The sequence below is a fragment of the Bison bison genome, unplaced genomic scaffold, assembly GCF_000754665.1.
Source record: "Bison bison bison isolate TAMUID 2011002044 unplaced genomic scaffold, Bison_UMD1.0 scf7180017864525, whole genome shotgun sequence".
In the NCBI taxonomy this organism is placed as follows: Eukaryota; Metazoa; Chordata; class Mammalia; order Artiodactyla; family Bovidae; genus Bison; species Bison bison.
In genome coordinates, this window is record NW_011495076.1 from 11,796,132 (window position 1) to 11,814,177 (window position 18,046).

The following is an 18,046-nucleotide window of genomic DNA, read 5'->3' on the forward strand; positions in this document are numbered from 1 at the left end:
GGTACACCAGAACCTGCCTGACAGAACCACAGCCACCTGCTAAGCCTCACCTCAGATGTCTGGGCCTCTGTCAGCCCTCCCTGACAGCCCTCATCAGAACTGATCGTCTCTTCCCTTGGCTCCCAGCACACTGTGGTTTTTTGTCTATTTTAGCATGTATCACAGCCCTCTAAGCATTCTGCTTCCCTATCCTCATGGCTCTCTCCCCGCTTCTCTTCCCACATCATGTGTGAGTCCTTCAGAACAGAATAGTGGCTCCCTGTGGTCTCAGGACTGTGGCTGCCTGGTGCTTACCCAGGGCCCCGACTGAGTCTGCTATCAGAAAACGGATGCCGAACTGAATCTGCTGAAAAGAATCTGAAATTTCTTTTTTAACTGACTGTTTTACGTGAGTGAAAAGACAGTAGGGTTATGTCACTGGCTTCCTTTGTTCCTTTTCTCTGTGGTGGCCACATTTAAAGCCTTACAAGGAAAAACATTTCCAAATAATTAAGAAATAAATCTAAAAACATTCACTCTATCTCAGGTAAAGAGAAAACTCGTTCTAACATGTATATATATTTATTATTAAAAATTCTTTTTAATCCTCAGTTTGAAGAGGACACAGATATGCCTCTCTTGAGCCTTCCTATAAGCAGCTAAGACACCTGGACAATCTCCCAGGGCCTGCAGGATAAGGCGAATCTCCTAAGTAGATGGCAGGCAGAGCAGGCAGATTCCCAGAATGCCAAGAGATACCACTGCTACAGCTTGGCACTGTCTCCTACGGCCAGAAGTATGAAGGCTGAGAGTTGGGTCTTAGGCCACGTGAGAACTCCCCTGCCAAGAGAGGGGTAGGAGGACTTCCTGTCAGACTCTCCATATACCTCTGGGCAATTGCAGGGGTCAACATCAGAGGAATGACTAGGTCAGGAGAGAGCCCTGAAGTTTTTCCAAAAGCCCAGGTTTTTCCAAAACCTGAAGAAAAAAACAAAGCTTAAAGAAGACAACAGCTTTGAAAATCCAAAGCCTCATCTTCCTGCTCTTTCATTTTATTACTTCTATATATTAATTATACAGAGCTCTGAGATTTTACTAGCTGGGAGGTGGTGACTGTTAATCTACCATTTCAACAGCATAGAAGTTTCTTTGTACCTCATAGGTGGTCTCTCAGAGATTTCAGATCTCTTCTCAGGAGCAAAACAGAACAAAACAAAACAAAATAAGCAAAACACTTCAATATTTCTAGGAGTCAGACATCATTTGTTTCATTATTGCTATCTGGGCCAAGTGAATGTTAGCTCCTTTTCCAGACACACTTCTTTCTCTCATCTCCTGTGATACAAGGTGGATTTACTATAATAAGGAAAAGAGTAAGACATGTCAGTGGTAGTCGCTCAGTTGTGTCCAACTCTTTGCGACCCCGTAGATGGCAGCCCACCAGACTTCCCGTCCCTGGGATTCTCCAGGCAAGAACACTGGAGTGGGTAGCCATTCCCTTCTCCAGGGTATCATCTCAACCCAGGGAACAAACCTGGTTACCCACATTGTAGGCAGATTCTTTGCCATCCAAGCCATCAGGGAAGCCCCAAGACATGTCAATTTGATTCCAAATAGTTTCCCTATCAAGAAAGTATAGGAAATCGGGATAATTTAATATAAATTAATAATAATTTAATATAATTATTAATAATATAATATAAATTAAATAATAATATAAATCATTATTCAGTTAAGCATAGGTAGAACTAGAAAGCTGCCATTAAAAAAGGATGCTGATGTGTAATGTGGATTTTAGATGTGACTCGTATCTAATACACAACCAGGAACACAGTTTTAGACATTTACCATTTTATCAATGAGTGGCATGAGCAAGTTAAGAGGACTCTCAACTTACAAATGACACTAATTATAACAACCTTGCTAACATCTATGATAAAAATAATATCAAAATGATTTTTGGCAAGTTACAAATATTCGATACAAATAAGATTCAAAACCAATACAAAGTGAGATAATGTTAAAAGACTGGGAATACAACACATAGCTGTTAACTGGGAAACAAATAGGCAAAAATATGAAGAATAAGAAAATACCAGGAGAGGGTTTCTCCTGGTATTTCTGTGGAAGCTTGTGATGTGGAAAATCAAGATGCTTGGTGAACACAATGGATATAGAAACCCTTTGTAATAATTCCCTAGCCGCTAAGGGACCAAGGTCTCCTGGGTGAAAATCACTATTGTAAACATACCCTTGAATGAATCCATCAAGTCCCATACCCCTTGGGCAATAGGGGACCCAAACTAAGTCTTATCAATTATTCCTGAAAAACATCTCAATAATTTAATGATATTTTAAAGGAAATATAATAAATAGACTCAAAAGGAGAATGCAATCCAAAAAAAAAAGTCATAGACAAGATTCTCTACTTTATTTACTACGAATCAGACTTACTAAATATGGGTTCTGTTTTGAGCTTATGAAGGAGGTGGAGATGCTGGAAAGATCCTATAGAAGAGCAAAAGGAAAGAGACAGGGATGAAGAGAAACACCCAGGTAGGGCTGGGGAGGGACTGTCTTGTCTGGCAATTTGTTACAAGAGTTGAAAGGGACATAAAATGTCAGCTGCTTTTAGTTATTGCTAGGATCTTATGAGACTTACAAGGGAATTATTGCTCAGATGCAATCACCACTCAGGACAAGGAAAAAGGAGGAAAGAGTTAGTTAAAAAAAAAAAAAGATTACGTGGGAGAAGAAATTCCAAGTAATGAGTGGTTAATCCCAGGAATGTGTCACAAGAGGTTGTTTTGTAACAGTTGTGTGTTAAATTCCTAATTTGTCTATGTAGCTTCTCAAAACCTTCTATCTCTACAATTACATTTTGGTGTGTAAGAATACTGACACAGAGTCTCATAACTAAGCATAGGCATATGTATGAACACTTTCCTCTATTCCTGCAGGATACCTGGTTTGTTTGGGGGCAAAGAGGAGTTGATGTGGCATTGTGTTAACAGTGGTTGAGAATGCAAGTGGTAAACATCTGAAAGTAGAACACTGAAAAATGCATGCATTGTATGTTCCAAAAGGTCAGTATGAAACATTATCTTTATGGCAAGCCTGCCTATCCACTCCCTCCTACACATTGCATATTCACACAATTTTGCAGCTTGTATAAACCCCTATTGTGATGTAAACTCATGAGACAGTGTGGCTTCTGCAAAGGGTGGCTGTTTTGTGACTGTAGACCAGTGGTTCTTTATACTAGTTGCAAATCATCTGGGGAATATTTTAAAATACTGTTGTGCATGCCCCATCCTTAGAAATTCTGATCAAATTGGTCTAGGATGGGGCCCAAGCCTATGTATTATTAATTTTATTTTTTGGAAAGTTCCCCAGGTGATGCTAATATACAGCTGGAATTGAGTCTGGTTTCAACTCACAATTTCTATATAATAAAACCACACATCATGACAAAACTGTAAGCACTACAGTGGGAAAATTATTACTTCTCTAGGTCCTCATCCGGCAGAGTCCTTAGAATTTTTATTGGAATATGATGCTTGTCACTCAAATTCCTATTAAAAAAATGCTTTCTGGAACTCTGCTCTAGCAGCTATATAAGATAGACTTTGTACGTAGGATACATCTCATGTTACTTACGTAATTCAGTCCTTATGTTTTTCCCTTTCTTTTGCTCATTCTTTCTATTCTCTCCAAGAGGAAGGTCAGCTGGTTAAGAGTCAGAACATCATCCTTGTCATCCCTTTTTTAACTTGGGTTCATGGCTCAGGCATATACTAGGAATGGAGCTGACAACATGCACTGGTTTCTCTCCTAATGGTGTAGAGGCCACAGGAAGCTTCACTGGACCTAGGGATGGCAGTGTCCTACATTTCTCCAGGCCTGGCACAGAGAAGAGACCCCAAGTCACTGAGAAGTACTTTACTGATGCCAATCATTCCTCAGAACAAATGGGGAAACTGAGTCTCAGAGGAAACCTGAATTGCAGCCCTCTCTTGGACACTGACCTCAAGTATTACCTTGGGCCTTGGAAAAGTCACTTGGATCCTTTGGACAGCAGTTTCATCATCTATAGCAATCAAGAAGTTGAACTGGAAGATTTCTAAGTCACTTTTTATTTCTAAAATTCTGTGATTCCAGTTGACCAGTATTTATAAGTGTGGAACACTATAAAAGCACATAAAAGTCCATGCAGAGAGAAGGGTGGAGGACCCCTCATCAATACTATTTTTATTACCTTCTTCCTAGATTTTACCAGTTGTCATTTTCACTTTTAATATTAAGGCTGTGGGACTTAATTAGTCATTTTTGAAATACTGAGCTATCAACAGATGGTGTGCTGAATACAAATATACCACACACAAACATTTGGTCCTGAAGAAGATCAAGAACTGGAGTTCATTTCCCCTTCTCATTTGGGTTCAGAACTCTGTGGTCTTTCTTTTTATTGCCCGTGCCTCCAAATTGGCTGTTTGTGTTCCAAGATAGATCAGTTCCAAAGTTGGTTACAAACTTTCCGTACTTTTTATTTTTTTTTAACCAGCCAATTCCTCTTGGTTCACATAACAGAAGAGTGCATCATCACTTGCAACTTTAGTTAAAGCAATGGTGTTAAGAAGGTCTAGCTAAATAGAAAACGCTCAGACTTTCTGAGTGCTGACAGTTGTCAAATTCACCTAGTTCATACGGCCACATTTCTGAAGTTCTTTTTAACAGCCCATCTGTGAGCAATAGGATCAGATGACTAAGAACTACAGGGCAGAAGCACTATGACTTTGAATCAGATTTTCCCATTACCCAGCTATAGAGTCTGTTTCTCTCTGACCCATATACAGTTCAGCATTTAAGACCTTATGTGATTTTAATTCCATCACTTAGCACCCTGGCTGTATGAATATGAAGGAAAACATGAATTTGTTCGAATTCCAGATGCCCTGAACATTCTCTGGAACTCATCAGCTCCCTAAGCTAAAGCTATAGGTTTAAATCTAAATCTAACTCCATAGGTTTCAACCTAAATTTCATGATGAACAAAACCTGAATAGACGTCTTCCCTGTCTTTGATCATTCTTTTTCCAAAATTACTATGACTGCATTAGGACAATAGAATGCAGTCAACAAACGCAATCACTAGCCCCTGGCCAGATAATACATTCTAAACTTTATTTCCTAAAGGAGATTTTATCAAGTTTGTGCTCTTATAAATAGGAGAAAGAGAGAAATATAACTTGGCAAATGGAAGTGTTCATTAATTTATCCATTTATTCAACAAACATTAATTTAGTATCTACCACATTCCAGCGAGCTTATAGCCTAGCAGCAGAAATAACCTCACACACACAATCAAACCATTAAATAAGTGTAGGGTATGTTGGATTAAAAAAATGGTCTGGTCTAAATTCAAGAGGTTAGTGATTTGGGGAGGGGCAAAAAAAGTGATTCTTCTATTACCTTAAAAGTAAGGAAGTGTACCCCAGAAAGACATCACTCCTCCTTGATAATGATTGTTGAGCAAGCTTGAGCAGCCAGAAGCCATCCCTATTTCATCTGCACTGTCCCCTTTTCAAAGATACTCGTACCCAAATCATAGATCCTATCCTGGTTCTGTTTCTTCATTTCATTTATTCCATCCTCAAAAAGTAGGTACTTCGTAACTACTGAATAAACTCACAAGGCCACAGAACTGTAAACCAAAAATGCCTGAAATAAATATGCAAGCATTCTAGTCTATAAATGTTTCTAAAGTTTAAGTTACAGCCTCATCAAATCGTATTCTGATTTTCTAGAGTAGCAGATTACAACCAGGGATAACTGTTTGCTCCCCTCACGGGGAACATTTGGCAATGTCTGGAGACATTTTTAGTTGTAACAATTTCGGAGGTGCTACCGGCATCTGGTGGTTAGAAGACAGGAATGTTGAGAGTCACACCACAGTGCCCAGGACAGCCCCCCAACCCTCACCCTAACAACAAAGAACTAGCTGACCCACAATGCCAACAGTGCCCAGATGAAGAAACCCTGTAAGAGAGATTGGAAGTTGTGTCTTGGGAGCCACATAATGGGCTGTGATTATCCTTGCTTAGGCCTTACAAGGACCCTAGTGTAAATCCTTTTCCTCACTAGCCAAGCAATGTTCAAACCTGCAGAGATTTATTTCATTCATTTTCTATTTGTTTAATAAACAGACTGGAAGCACTGGAGGGAAAAATACTCAAGTAGTGAAGTAAGATGAAGGCTATTAGTAACCCTAGTTTGACTTAAGTGAATAGTAGGAAACAACATCTGCCATCAGGAAGTGAGTTGTAGAAACTGAAAAAAAAAGAGTGTTTAAAAAGCTCTGGTTCAAACAAATATCTATGTGAACCAATGGGTAGCTTGAAAACAGTGAAGACATTTCCGTTTCTTATGTCTTTGATAGAATGGAAAGAGCTTTTATTTTCTTTAGCGTGGTAATCATTCATATTTATCCTATGGCATGCCCTAAAGCTTAAAGAATAACAAACTGCCAAGGGTAAACAGAATTTTGTGAGCGAGTGAGACCTCTGGATGAATCCTTATCATTGTATGCTTGGATAAAACAAGATTTCCATGCATTAAACAGTACAAGACTTTCTATTTGGGGAGTAAGCTCCCACCACTCTGAAGGGCTCTAGCTACTTCTCAAGGATAACAAACATAAACTCCCCCAAGGTATGACTCCTTCCCCGTTCAAGTTCAGCACTCTAGTCTCAGTGCTCCTATCACCAGCCCTTGCTTGGCTTATTTTTACACTGTTCGCTGTTCCATGTCATTTATTTGGTAATACTTGACATCAACAAGTGCCACCAAATAAATAAATACCAGAAGCCTGAAAATTTAAAAAAAGGAATCAAAACACATGCAGGCTGCTTTGTACCAAGCCATCTGAAGCTAGGTATTTTTTGTAATAATGAAAATGTGAGGCCATGCAGATGGGAGAGATGGTTCCAGATTCCTGCAAAAGGCTTATGGTCAACTGGTCTCAGGTGCACCAAATGTGGTTTTAGGTTCCTGCCTGGGATCCCAAGAAGAAAGAGTACTGAGCTTACTCAAGGAGGTACAAAAATGCTATGGAACCTCCAAATCATCTCATCATCGAGGACAGTTTTTAACAATTTCAGAAGGATGTATATTCATTTCAAAGGAATGCCTTAAAAAGTATCACAAACTAGGGGCTTAAAGCAATAGAAATTTACTGTTTCATGGTTCTGGAGGCTAGATGTCCAAAATCAACATGTCAGCAAGACCATGTGCCCTTTGAAATCTGCAGGGGAATCCATCCTTGTCCCTCCCTAACTTCTCCTGGTTTTCTGGCCATCTTTGGCATTCCTTGGCGCGCAGCTGCATAACTTCAATCAATAACATGGCCTTCTTGTGTCTTCACATTACACCATCTTCTTAGAAGGATGCCTGCCATCTCAGATGGGGAGCCCACTCTACACCAGTGTGACCTCATCCTAATTACATCTACAAGATCCTGTCTCCAAATAAGGTCACATTCCAAGGTACTGGGGATTCAGACTTCAGTATATTTTTTGACAGGGAACACACTTCAAGGCACAACAGGATGTAAACTATGAATGTATATTTTTGTTATCAAAACAGGGAAATTTAACTTTAATACAAACCCAAGGATCATTTATACTCCCTCATACAAAGAGCAAAAGATGGAGACACCTGGTGGCTCCCTTCAGGCTAAAGGTGAAAACAAAGGAAGAATAAGGTGAAAAGGAATTAATATAAAGAAAGAGTCGTGTCTTCTTGGTGTTGCTGCCGCTTTCAGACACATCCATGCACTCGTCAGCTGGAGCGTCTTCTCCCCCAGGGCATGTATGCTTCAAGTTTGTAATAAACTCCAGAAGGCTATCGCACATGCAAGAGATGAACTAATTCTGCTTATTTGCTCAATGGCAGAATGCAGAATAAGCACCCTCCTGCACAAAATGATTTCAGGAATGCCAAGAGGGTCTATCATTCCAAAAGAGCTCCTCCATCCTCCCAACACTGTTACTGAAATCCCTGACACTTCCCCACTTCTCCCGGTTTGGGTGCCTGGGCCAGAAGCTCCCAATGTAGTATTGACCACTACCCTTGACACTGTTCCAAATATTTTGCCTAAGTTATTTAATACACAGAAAAATCCTATGAAGTAGATACTATTATATCTACAATTTACAGGTAAGAAGTAAGGCACAGGGAGATTTAATAATCTTAGCAAAGCTGAGATCTAAAGTGGCCCCCAAACTACCAACCATGTTACCATATTGCCTTTCAACAGTAGGGAGAAACACAGTAACTAACTTACTATCATGCCCACTTAGGATATTTAATCCTCTCAGTAGAGAACTAAGACAGCAAACAGTTTTTTGTTTGTTTTTCAAAGTGTCTTCCCTGTACCACTTGTATCAAAATGAGGGAAAAGGTACACACACCTGGACTCTACCCTCAGACACAACTGATTCAGAATCTCAGTGGCCAGAAATCTGCATTTTGAAAACAAATGAGTGGATTAATGTTTGAGAACCACTGGCCCAACAGGAATGGAATAGGGAAAAAAGTCCAATGTTAAGGTTAACTAGAAAAAGCCACAGAGAGGTGACAAGGCAATGGGGACCTCGTAATCAATGGTCAGATGACTCAGGGGGTCCTGAGCAGAGAAGAACTTGGCTGCTGGAGAGTGAAGGTAATGCTGAACGTGGAGGTTTGGTAGCAGAAATAGGCCAGCCATAGCCTCCGACTTGGATGCGCATGCCCTGTTCTGTTAGTAATGGTTATTTGCTGAGTCAGGACAGCATTTTCTGTTCATTTGGATGAAAAACATGGTTGCAGGCAAGGGAGAGCAACCAGGGCACATAGATTCAGAAATTCTTACTCTGACTCTATTTGAATGAGCAGGGTTTCATAAACAGAATGAGTACTGGTATGAGATTAAAGCAAGTGGTATGATGGAGGATCCAAGAGACTTAAGTCCTGTGTTTGGTTCAGTCACTGATTATAGCCTCCCTGAGGCTCAGGCTCTTGATCTGTAAAATGGGGGAAATAACACCTGCTTTGAAGGTCCTCACATACAGGATGTGAACTCACTGAGACATAGTACTCTATTATTGCTATTCCAAGGGCTCCAAAAATCTCTTGACTCAGAATATATATGCCACACTCATGCCCTAAGACCATTAATAACACAACAAAGGGCAACTGGAAATGATGCTCTGCCTTACTCTGTGCGTCCCTGTGCCTCTGCCAGGAAAGACAACATAGTCACCAAAATTCATTCTAAAGTACAAATTGCACTGTAGGCCTCCTGCTCTGGAGAAACACACACACACACGAGGAAAAGTGGAGGCTAAAAACACAAAAGGACAAATTCACTCTTCTCACCCCATCTCATCCACACTGGTGTGCTCTACTAATTCTCTGAGGAGCTGGGCTGCTATTTCTGCTTCTACCTCTGCTTCCCTTCCTCAGCATACTCCAGTGCACACCCCTTGCTTTGGCGCCACATCGGTACAATTATAGTTATTCAGATCATTGCAGCAAAACTCAACCAAGCAACAACATAATCAGTATTTTCTAAATCATTCTTCCTTAAATCTGAAAACTTCTGAGTCCAGATTGCCTCCTCCTCTGTAGGAGGAGGCTTTCCTCTGTAGGCTTTCCATGCCTTTCAAGTAACTTGCCCTCCACTTCATTTTGATCCAATCATGGTATCACAGAGCTATGGTAAAAAAGAATATAATTTTGAATAAAATAGAATACCAAAAAATTTGATAATAAAAATGTACTTGTGAAATCAGGATTAGAATTCATAGTAGATAATATGATGGTTAATGTACGCCTACATCCTTTCAATGGCTATTTATAGCACCTTTAAAATATATATAAATGGAATGTTTGCTAATTAATGTATGCATAATACTACCAGGAATTGTGGAGGACACCAAAATGGATGCAGTGGACACCAACTTGCCCTAGATCCTGGTTTGCTCCATTCATTCATTAGTTAAGTGACCTTTTCTGTCAGGGAATTAATAGACTATTTTCTATTCTTATTATGAAAATAACCTAGAACTTTACAACTTTGTGAAGAGAAGCAGATGAGTGAAGTAGGACACTAAATGTGTATAATATCTATTCTGAGGTCTCTGTAATGTCTGAGAAGCAATCCTGAGGGAGAGACTCAAGGGTTCCAGCTAGAAGCCCGGGTCAAGGGCTACAGGTCCCCTTTGCACCCTTCCCTGTACACCCAGCCCTCTCCTGTCACTCAGAAGTATGCAAATACCCACCTTTCTGTTCTCTAGTTTGAAACTCTGATTACTAATGCAGCCCTCTCCCTTTAGGTCAAAAGGCAGCCCAGTGCTCTCCCACAGGGTGAAGTTGCCTAGCACCTGTTACCCCAAGGCAATCCAAGAACACTTCAGTGTTCCCACCCTTGGTTTAAACTCTTCCTAGTTCTCTGTGTAGCTTTCTGGAAGTCCAAATAATCACAGGCATTAAGGATACAATAGAGGCCTCCTCTTTTCAGTCGAGGCTGCAAGAACACTGCAGCTTTCACTGCCGCTTTTTCCCCTCAATGATGCCAGTTCAGTTCAATAAACAAATGGATATTTGCCCTTGCCCCTGAGAAAACACTTAGGCATTAGGGCAGAGTTCCTGTGTTCTGGTAACATTTAATTGTGCTAGTTCTCAACCCTCTCTACACCCACACACTCATGGACCACATTTATTCCACTAACTTCAAAGGCCATTCAACATGTTGGAAATATGTATGAGAACACTGAGGGGAGTTTGAAATTAGTTTCAACCCTCTTTCTCTATGTGTGGGCTTGGTTCATGTAGTAGGTAGGATTTTAGAAGTACGTATTTGATTTTTAAAACATTCATTTGTTTATACTGGGTTTAAAATCATAAAAAATAAATCAGGATTTCTATTGCCAGTTTTTGTGTTTTCCATAATAACAGTCATTCATCCTTGTCCAATAAATATTTATAGGTTTAAATTAGGGAAAGCTTTTCAAAAGAATTTCCATTCATTCTTTATCCACCAATTTCCATATGCCAGCCGGCACGGGAGGAGTTTCAGGAAAGAAGCAGGAAGCAGATTAGGGCTTCCAGGCACAGAGGGAAGAGAGTACTGACAACAGAAAGAAGCTGTCATTAAATCCATACAGAGGTTGTCATTCACTAATTCACTTTTTTGTATAAGATTCACCAAGCCCACCCCAGAGAGTGTGATCCTAGACTGAAAGGAGCCTAAGAATCTGCATTTTAACAGGTACTCTCCCTCCCTCCCATTAACTTTGCCACACTACCCCTGTGCTGGTGCATTCAACACATAATCAAAAGTCCAGATTCAGTGGCATGTCTTCAAGGTGGAGCTGACTCTTAGTCTTTGGTGCATATCTGGGTAGAAATCCAAGCATATTAGCAATATGAGCTGAGAGCACTATCAACTGTGTACAGTTTTTCCAATATTCAGTTTAATATGAATTGTTGAAAGTTTAAAATGCTGTATTTCCTTCTCATATATTCCTGGACTTTACTCCAGGACCGGATTGCAGGATATTTATATTCACTCAATTCTGAAAGAGATGGGAATACCAGACCACCTGACCTGCCTCTTGAGAAACCTATATGCAGGTCAGGAAGCAACAGTTAGAACTGGATGTGGAACAACAGACTGGTTCCAAATAGGAAAAGGAGTACATCAAGGCTGTATATTGTCACCCTGCTTATTTAACTTATATGCAGAGTACATCATGAGAAATGCTGGGCTGGATGAAGCACAAGCTGGAATGAAGATTTCCGGGAGAAATATCAATAACCTCATATATGCAGATGACACCACTCTTATGGCAGAAAGTGAAGAGGAACTAAAAAGCCTCTTGTTGAAAGAGGAGAGTTAAAAAGTTGATTTAAAGCTCAATATTCAGAAAACTAAGATCATGGCATCCAGTCCCATCACTTCATGGCAAATAGATGGGGAAACAGTGGAAACAGTGGCTGACTTTATTTTGGGGGCTCGAAAATCACTGCAGATGGTGACTGCAGCCATGAAATTAAAAGACGCTTACTCCTTGGAAGGAAAGTTGTGACCAACCTAGATAGCATATTCAAAGGCAGAGACATTACTTTGCCAACAAAGGTTCGTCTCGTCAAGGCTATGGTTTTTCCTATGGTCATGTATGGATGTGAGAGTTGGACTGTGAAGAAGGCTGAGCGCCGAAGAATTGATGCTTTTGAACTGTGGTTGAAGCATCACATCACTTGGAGAAGACTCTTGAGAGTTCCTTGAATTGCAAGGAGATCCAACCAGTCCATTCTAAAGGAGATCAGTCCTGGGTGTTCTTTGGAAGGACTGATGCTAAAGCTGAAACTCCAATACTTTGGCCACCTCATGCAAAGAGTTGACTTATTGGAAAAGACCCTGATGCTGGGAGGGATTGGGGGCAGGCGGCGAAGGGGACGACAGAGGATGAGATGGCTGGATGGCATCACCGACTCGATGGACGTGAGTTTAGGTGAACTCCGGGAGTTGGTGATGGACAGGGAGGCCTGGCGTCACAAAGAGTCGGACATGACTGAGCGACTGAACTGAACTGACTGACTGTGTATGTTTTTCTATAAGCATGAAAATGGAATTATATAACAGAAAAAGAATAATATAATGAAAAATAAAACATGATCATCAAAGGTGGTTTGTTTTAGAATCATATTAGTCATCTATAGCTGCATAACCAACGGCCTCAAAATTCAGTGGCTTTGTATAGCAAATATTTAAATAATCTAACAGTGTATCTGAAATCCAAATGTGACTTAGCTGAATGGTTCTGTACAGGGCCTCTCACAGGCTTTAATGCACGTGGCAGGGCTCGAGTTCGTCTCAAGGCCCAACTGGGGAAAGACCCACTTCCAAGCTCACTCACATGGCCACTGGTAGGATTCAGTTCCTCCCAAGCTTCTGGTTTGAGGACTTAGTTCCTCAGTGGCTATTGGCTATAGTTCTGCCTCAGTTAACTTCCTCACACACCTCTCCAAAAGGCAGCTCACAACTCAGCACCTGGCTTCCCGCAGAGCAAGCAAGCAAGAGAGCAAGAAAGGAAGGAAGATGATACCATGGTCTTTTGTAACCTGATCATGGAAGAGACTACCCCATCATTTTTCCCACATTTTATTATTTAGAAGCAAATCAACAAATCCAGCCCACTCAAAAGTGGGGGGAACGTTACACAAAGGCATAAATACCAAGAAGTTGAGGAGAAGGGATCATTGGGAGCCATCTTAGATGTTGTCTATCACAGAACACATGAATTTGCTTTTTTTATTGTCAATTTATCATCCTACTTATGGTTTGCTAAAACAAACTTTTCTGATACAGGTTAGGGAGTGTATTCTGGGGGTAGAGTATAGTAGTGCTGAAAAGATTCTGAAGTTACTGATTGAACTTAGGTTTACAAATGAGGAGTTGTACACCTACTATGCTAACCAAAAGGAAAGAGTGTTAGTTACTATATCACTTCAGAATGCTTTCTGATATAGGTAGCTGAAAATCTGAATAGCTGTGGCTTAAAAATAAAAGCATAAGGAGAAGTCTAGAGGCAGATAGCTACTGAATTGTTTCAGTAGATTTGTAGCACAAAAGCAGCATCTTCTTCTATTCTCTTGGTCTTTTAATTATATATGTCACCTCATGGTCAAAGATGACTTCTCTACATTAAGGCAAGACATCATTTTCTAAGTAGGAAGAAGGGCAAAGGGCCATACCAAATGCCTCTGTTTCTTTTCATAAGAAAGATAAAGCTTTCCGGAAGTCTAGCCTGGCAGACTTCTACTTAATCTCATTGGCGAGAATAGGGTGACATGTCTACTCTAAACTGACCACTTGACAAGGAGACTAAGATTACCATGGCAAGTCTAAACCATCTATAACTTATCTCTAAGATAAAAGAATTATTTCCATGACCTGAACAAATGAAGCTTCACTGGCAGAAAAGTGGGACTGTGGGTGTCAGGCAGACAACAAACATCTTCTATAAACATCTTGTTTGTTATTATTTATGTTATTATTTATGTGTTCCATATATCCAGTATAATCACAGTTTCATAATTTTATCACAATTTTCACAAAAATCTAAAATGATATTTTCTCATGGAAACAGAATAGGCAAGCATCTTTGCTTATTAAATCCCAAATGTACTTAAAGTTTCCTTCTTGGAAATTCTTTATCCAGAAATAAAATGTCCAAATTTTGAGACAAAAAAAATGAGCCCATGTTTTTTAATACTGTGTACATGGAAAATTCTTTTTTAATATTTCCATCACATACATTTAACAAAATGACTTGCACTAGCCAACAACTATTATTAAAACACAATGAGACAGATTGCTTTTCTTGACGCCTGCTGCTAGATTTTTGCTAACTTATGTTTCAAAAATTATAGCATCATAAGTCAGTGTTGTACAAAAGTATTTAATGTCATTTATAAAAATCTAATAACATAAACTCTTGACTCCTTATAAAGCATCTATTAAGACATACAAATACTGAAGTTTATTTATGCCTTTGATTTTGAAGTCTGATTCTTGCCAGAAGGGCAACTTGTTCCATAGTTTACAGAACAGAAAATCAGCTCATTTGAGGAGCAGCTCAACCTCATCTGAAGCATCCCCATTCTAAGAAACTAAATGGCACCTGCATTTCTTCGCTTTTGTGTTTGTCCAAAAGGAAACCTCTAATTCTTGCTCTGCTCCAAATTTATGTGAGCAAATACAGTTCGCTCTGAGTAACACCTGCTCTGAGACTTCCTCTAGAGGGGTAAGAGGGTCATGTCCCTGAGGAATGGGACTCCAGAGTGACAGCTTTGATGAGGGATAAATCAAACCCATGATGCATATGAACAATGAGCACACGAGATAATCAGAAAAAGGCACCACTTTTCATTCAATGATGTTCAAATTCACATTCAAGCCTAGTTGCCTTTTCCATTGGCAATGGAATGTAGCATCCAGATGATGGAGGGTGTGCAGTGATAAGCAGACAGTAGTGGAAAAGCCCAGGAAAGTTTCTAAGCCTGAATTCCAAGTCTGCGCCTGCCATTAAGTGGGAAAGTATTCTGGAGAATCCCATGGGTGGAGGAGCCTGGTGGGCTGCAGTCCATGGGGTCACTGGGAGTCGGACACGACTGAGTGACTTCACTTTCACTTTTCACTCTCATGCATTGGAGAAGGAAATGGCAACCCACTCCAGTGTTCTTGCCTGGAGAATCCCAGGGACGGAGGAGCCTGGCGGGCTGCCGTCTGTGGGGTCGCATAGAGTCAGACACGACTAAAGCAACTTAGCAGCAGCAGCAGCATTCTTGATCTGGTCATCTGACAGTTTTGTCCATCAATTTCTCTCTCTCAAGTGGATCTCCTTTTCTTTAAGAATCCCTTCAGCTTTATGTATCTATGAATCTGCTAAGGCAACTATGCTTGGATGGAATTGTGAACTGCCTTTAAATGGAATGACTGATTACTAACAGAATTTTGTTGGGTTCAATCGATTATGAATGTTTCAAAATGTATAATGAGGATATTTTCCAAAATATTCCCTCTGGTTTTCACCTATTCACCCTAAATAGGTATACAGAAATGTCTATATTCATGCTGAGAAAAGGACATTTCTCCTAACCTCACACAGTGATATATTTCAAGTCCATGTCTTAGAAGACAATGAGAGACTTACAGGAGACCTAGAGTTAGGAATGGGGTAGGCAGAGAAGGGACATAAGGAGAAAGATGTACATTCATAGGGAAATAGTGTGGCGGGTAGGGGTGGACCTAGGCCTGGGAATCAGGAAATTAGAGTTCTAATTTCACTGATTCACTTAGGACCTTGAGAAATCTGGTCCATTTAAATTGTGCCTCAGTTTCCTTATCTGCCAATTAGAGAGAGAGTTCTTGGCTAGGTGCCCAGGATTGTGAGAACATGATGTGCAGGGCCATGGAAATTCAGTCAGTACCAAAAAGGCAAAACATCCTAGTTACTAGATGTTCTAACTTAAAATAGAAACATTAACAAGAGCAATTTCTTTAATAATCAAAATGTGCATGTTTTAGGAAGCATATCATTCTGGGTGAAAATTAAGCAAACAGGTCTAATTAGAAGAGCTTATAGTCCCAGGGATACAAAAGCAAAAGGAAGTTAGACTTAAAGAAGGACAAGTTCCAGTTTTGCCCCTTATCATCCATATGACCTCGGGTAATGTCTTAACCTCCAACAGTAGCCTCATTATGTAAAATGAGAATAATGATACGTACCTCAGAGGTTGTAGTAAAGATTATTACAGATGGAAGTTAGCTCTTTTGAAGCACTGATGAGGTTTGAATTTACAGCCACCATGTACTTTGCAACTGATAGTTTCTCTTATTTCAATTGCCTATTTAAAAATGTAGTCACCCACAACAAGTAATTTTTAATGCTGTTTATTGAGTATTTACTATATTGCAATGATCTATCCCCATGCCAAGCACTTTACATAAATTTTCTCATGTCCTCCTCACAAACACCTATCAATATTACTATTACTGTTGCAGAAATGGAGGTAGAGAGAAACTAAAGATTATTTCTGGCTTCACTGTGTTTCTTTAACCTGCCTTTTCTCTCTTGAACTGCATCTAATTGACTTTTATTTTAAGCCACGTTACATTCTTAAGACTAAAGCAGCAACTAACTAAGGAATATATTTATATAACATGTTATTTTTGTCATGTTGCTTTCCACCCCTGGAGACTTGCTCTAAATTCACTTGGATATTTGAAGATAAATCATACTCACTGCAGTTTTGGAAAGCATTAAAAAAGTAACCACTCAAATTTTTTAAGCAACTTAAAACTTAAGAATTTCTAAAATGTTCACTGAAAAAAGCATTTATATTTATGTTTAGAAAAATTAAATTATCAGTAAGAAATCTTACATAGATGGCACATGTTTATAGATCTTCAACAAGGACCAATCATGTATATAAGTGTATGAACTCATCCTAACACTGTTCTCAGAGACTAGGCTATGGGAATTCGTACAGTTACCAGAGGGTTAAACTCAATAATCTCTCTCTTTCTCTCTCTTTTTTTTTTTTTTTTTCGTCAATTTGCCTTTTAATTATGAAATACTGATTGCCTTAGAGAAAATTTGAAAAATATTTTTTAAGCAATGTGGTATTAAAAGAAAGAATCAATATCTTTCAAACCAGGTTGGAAATTCAAATCTACCTCTTATTTACCTGGACAATCTATTAAACTTCACATTTTTCTATTAAATGGCAATAATAAATTACAGAGTTGCTGTGAGTTAAATGAGAACAGCGTTTGATCACGATAACCAGTCAACAAATGTTAGTAACTATCCATTCCCTTGGAAAAGAATCTGTAGGCAAACATGCTTAAATTCTGTTCTGTAAAGAGACAGGAATCCTTGGTTCCTGTAAAGTCCTTACCAGCCTCCTTTGGCAATAGACTATTTTCTATAAAAGTGATGGCCCTCTTCTATTAAGTGCCCCCTTCAGGGCATTCATGGACCACCATTGCCCAACCTTTGATTCAGATTAAGAATATCTTGCTCTAGTGCATTCATTTTGACTTCACCAAATCCTCTTACAAAATAGTCATCTTTTAAAAATAAAATTCTTTGGGGACCTTTCAAAGGAAAAGCACAGACCTTTATTTTTAACAGCTTTGGGAAAATCCAGTACCAGAACAAAACCCTATAGTAAACAAGTATCTGCACGAAACTTCATTGAAAGATTGATCTGACTTGCCACACATTTACAACAATCTTTTAAAACACACACATGTTTACTTCTGAGTCTAGATCTAAACAGGCAAAGAAAACATTAGAACAACAATAAATTTATTTAACTTCCTTTAGATAATTATGGACATACCTTTTCTATGTATTACATATTCTTAGGACATTGGACAACAGATCAAGAAACAGAATGTTTTAGAAAATAAACATTAACTATTGGTAAGCATCATGTATTTTTTTCCAAA

General features: G+C 39.4%; 1 protein-coding gene across 2 annotated transcripts in view; it reads left to right on the top strand.

Annotated features, from left to right (window-relative positions):
- Positions 1–18,046, top strand: part of CAV1 (caveolin 1, caveolae protein, 22kDa) — a 36,250-nt gene that overhangs the window by 13,261 nt on the left and 4,943 nt on the right. The window lies entirely within an intron of this gene.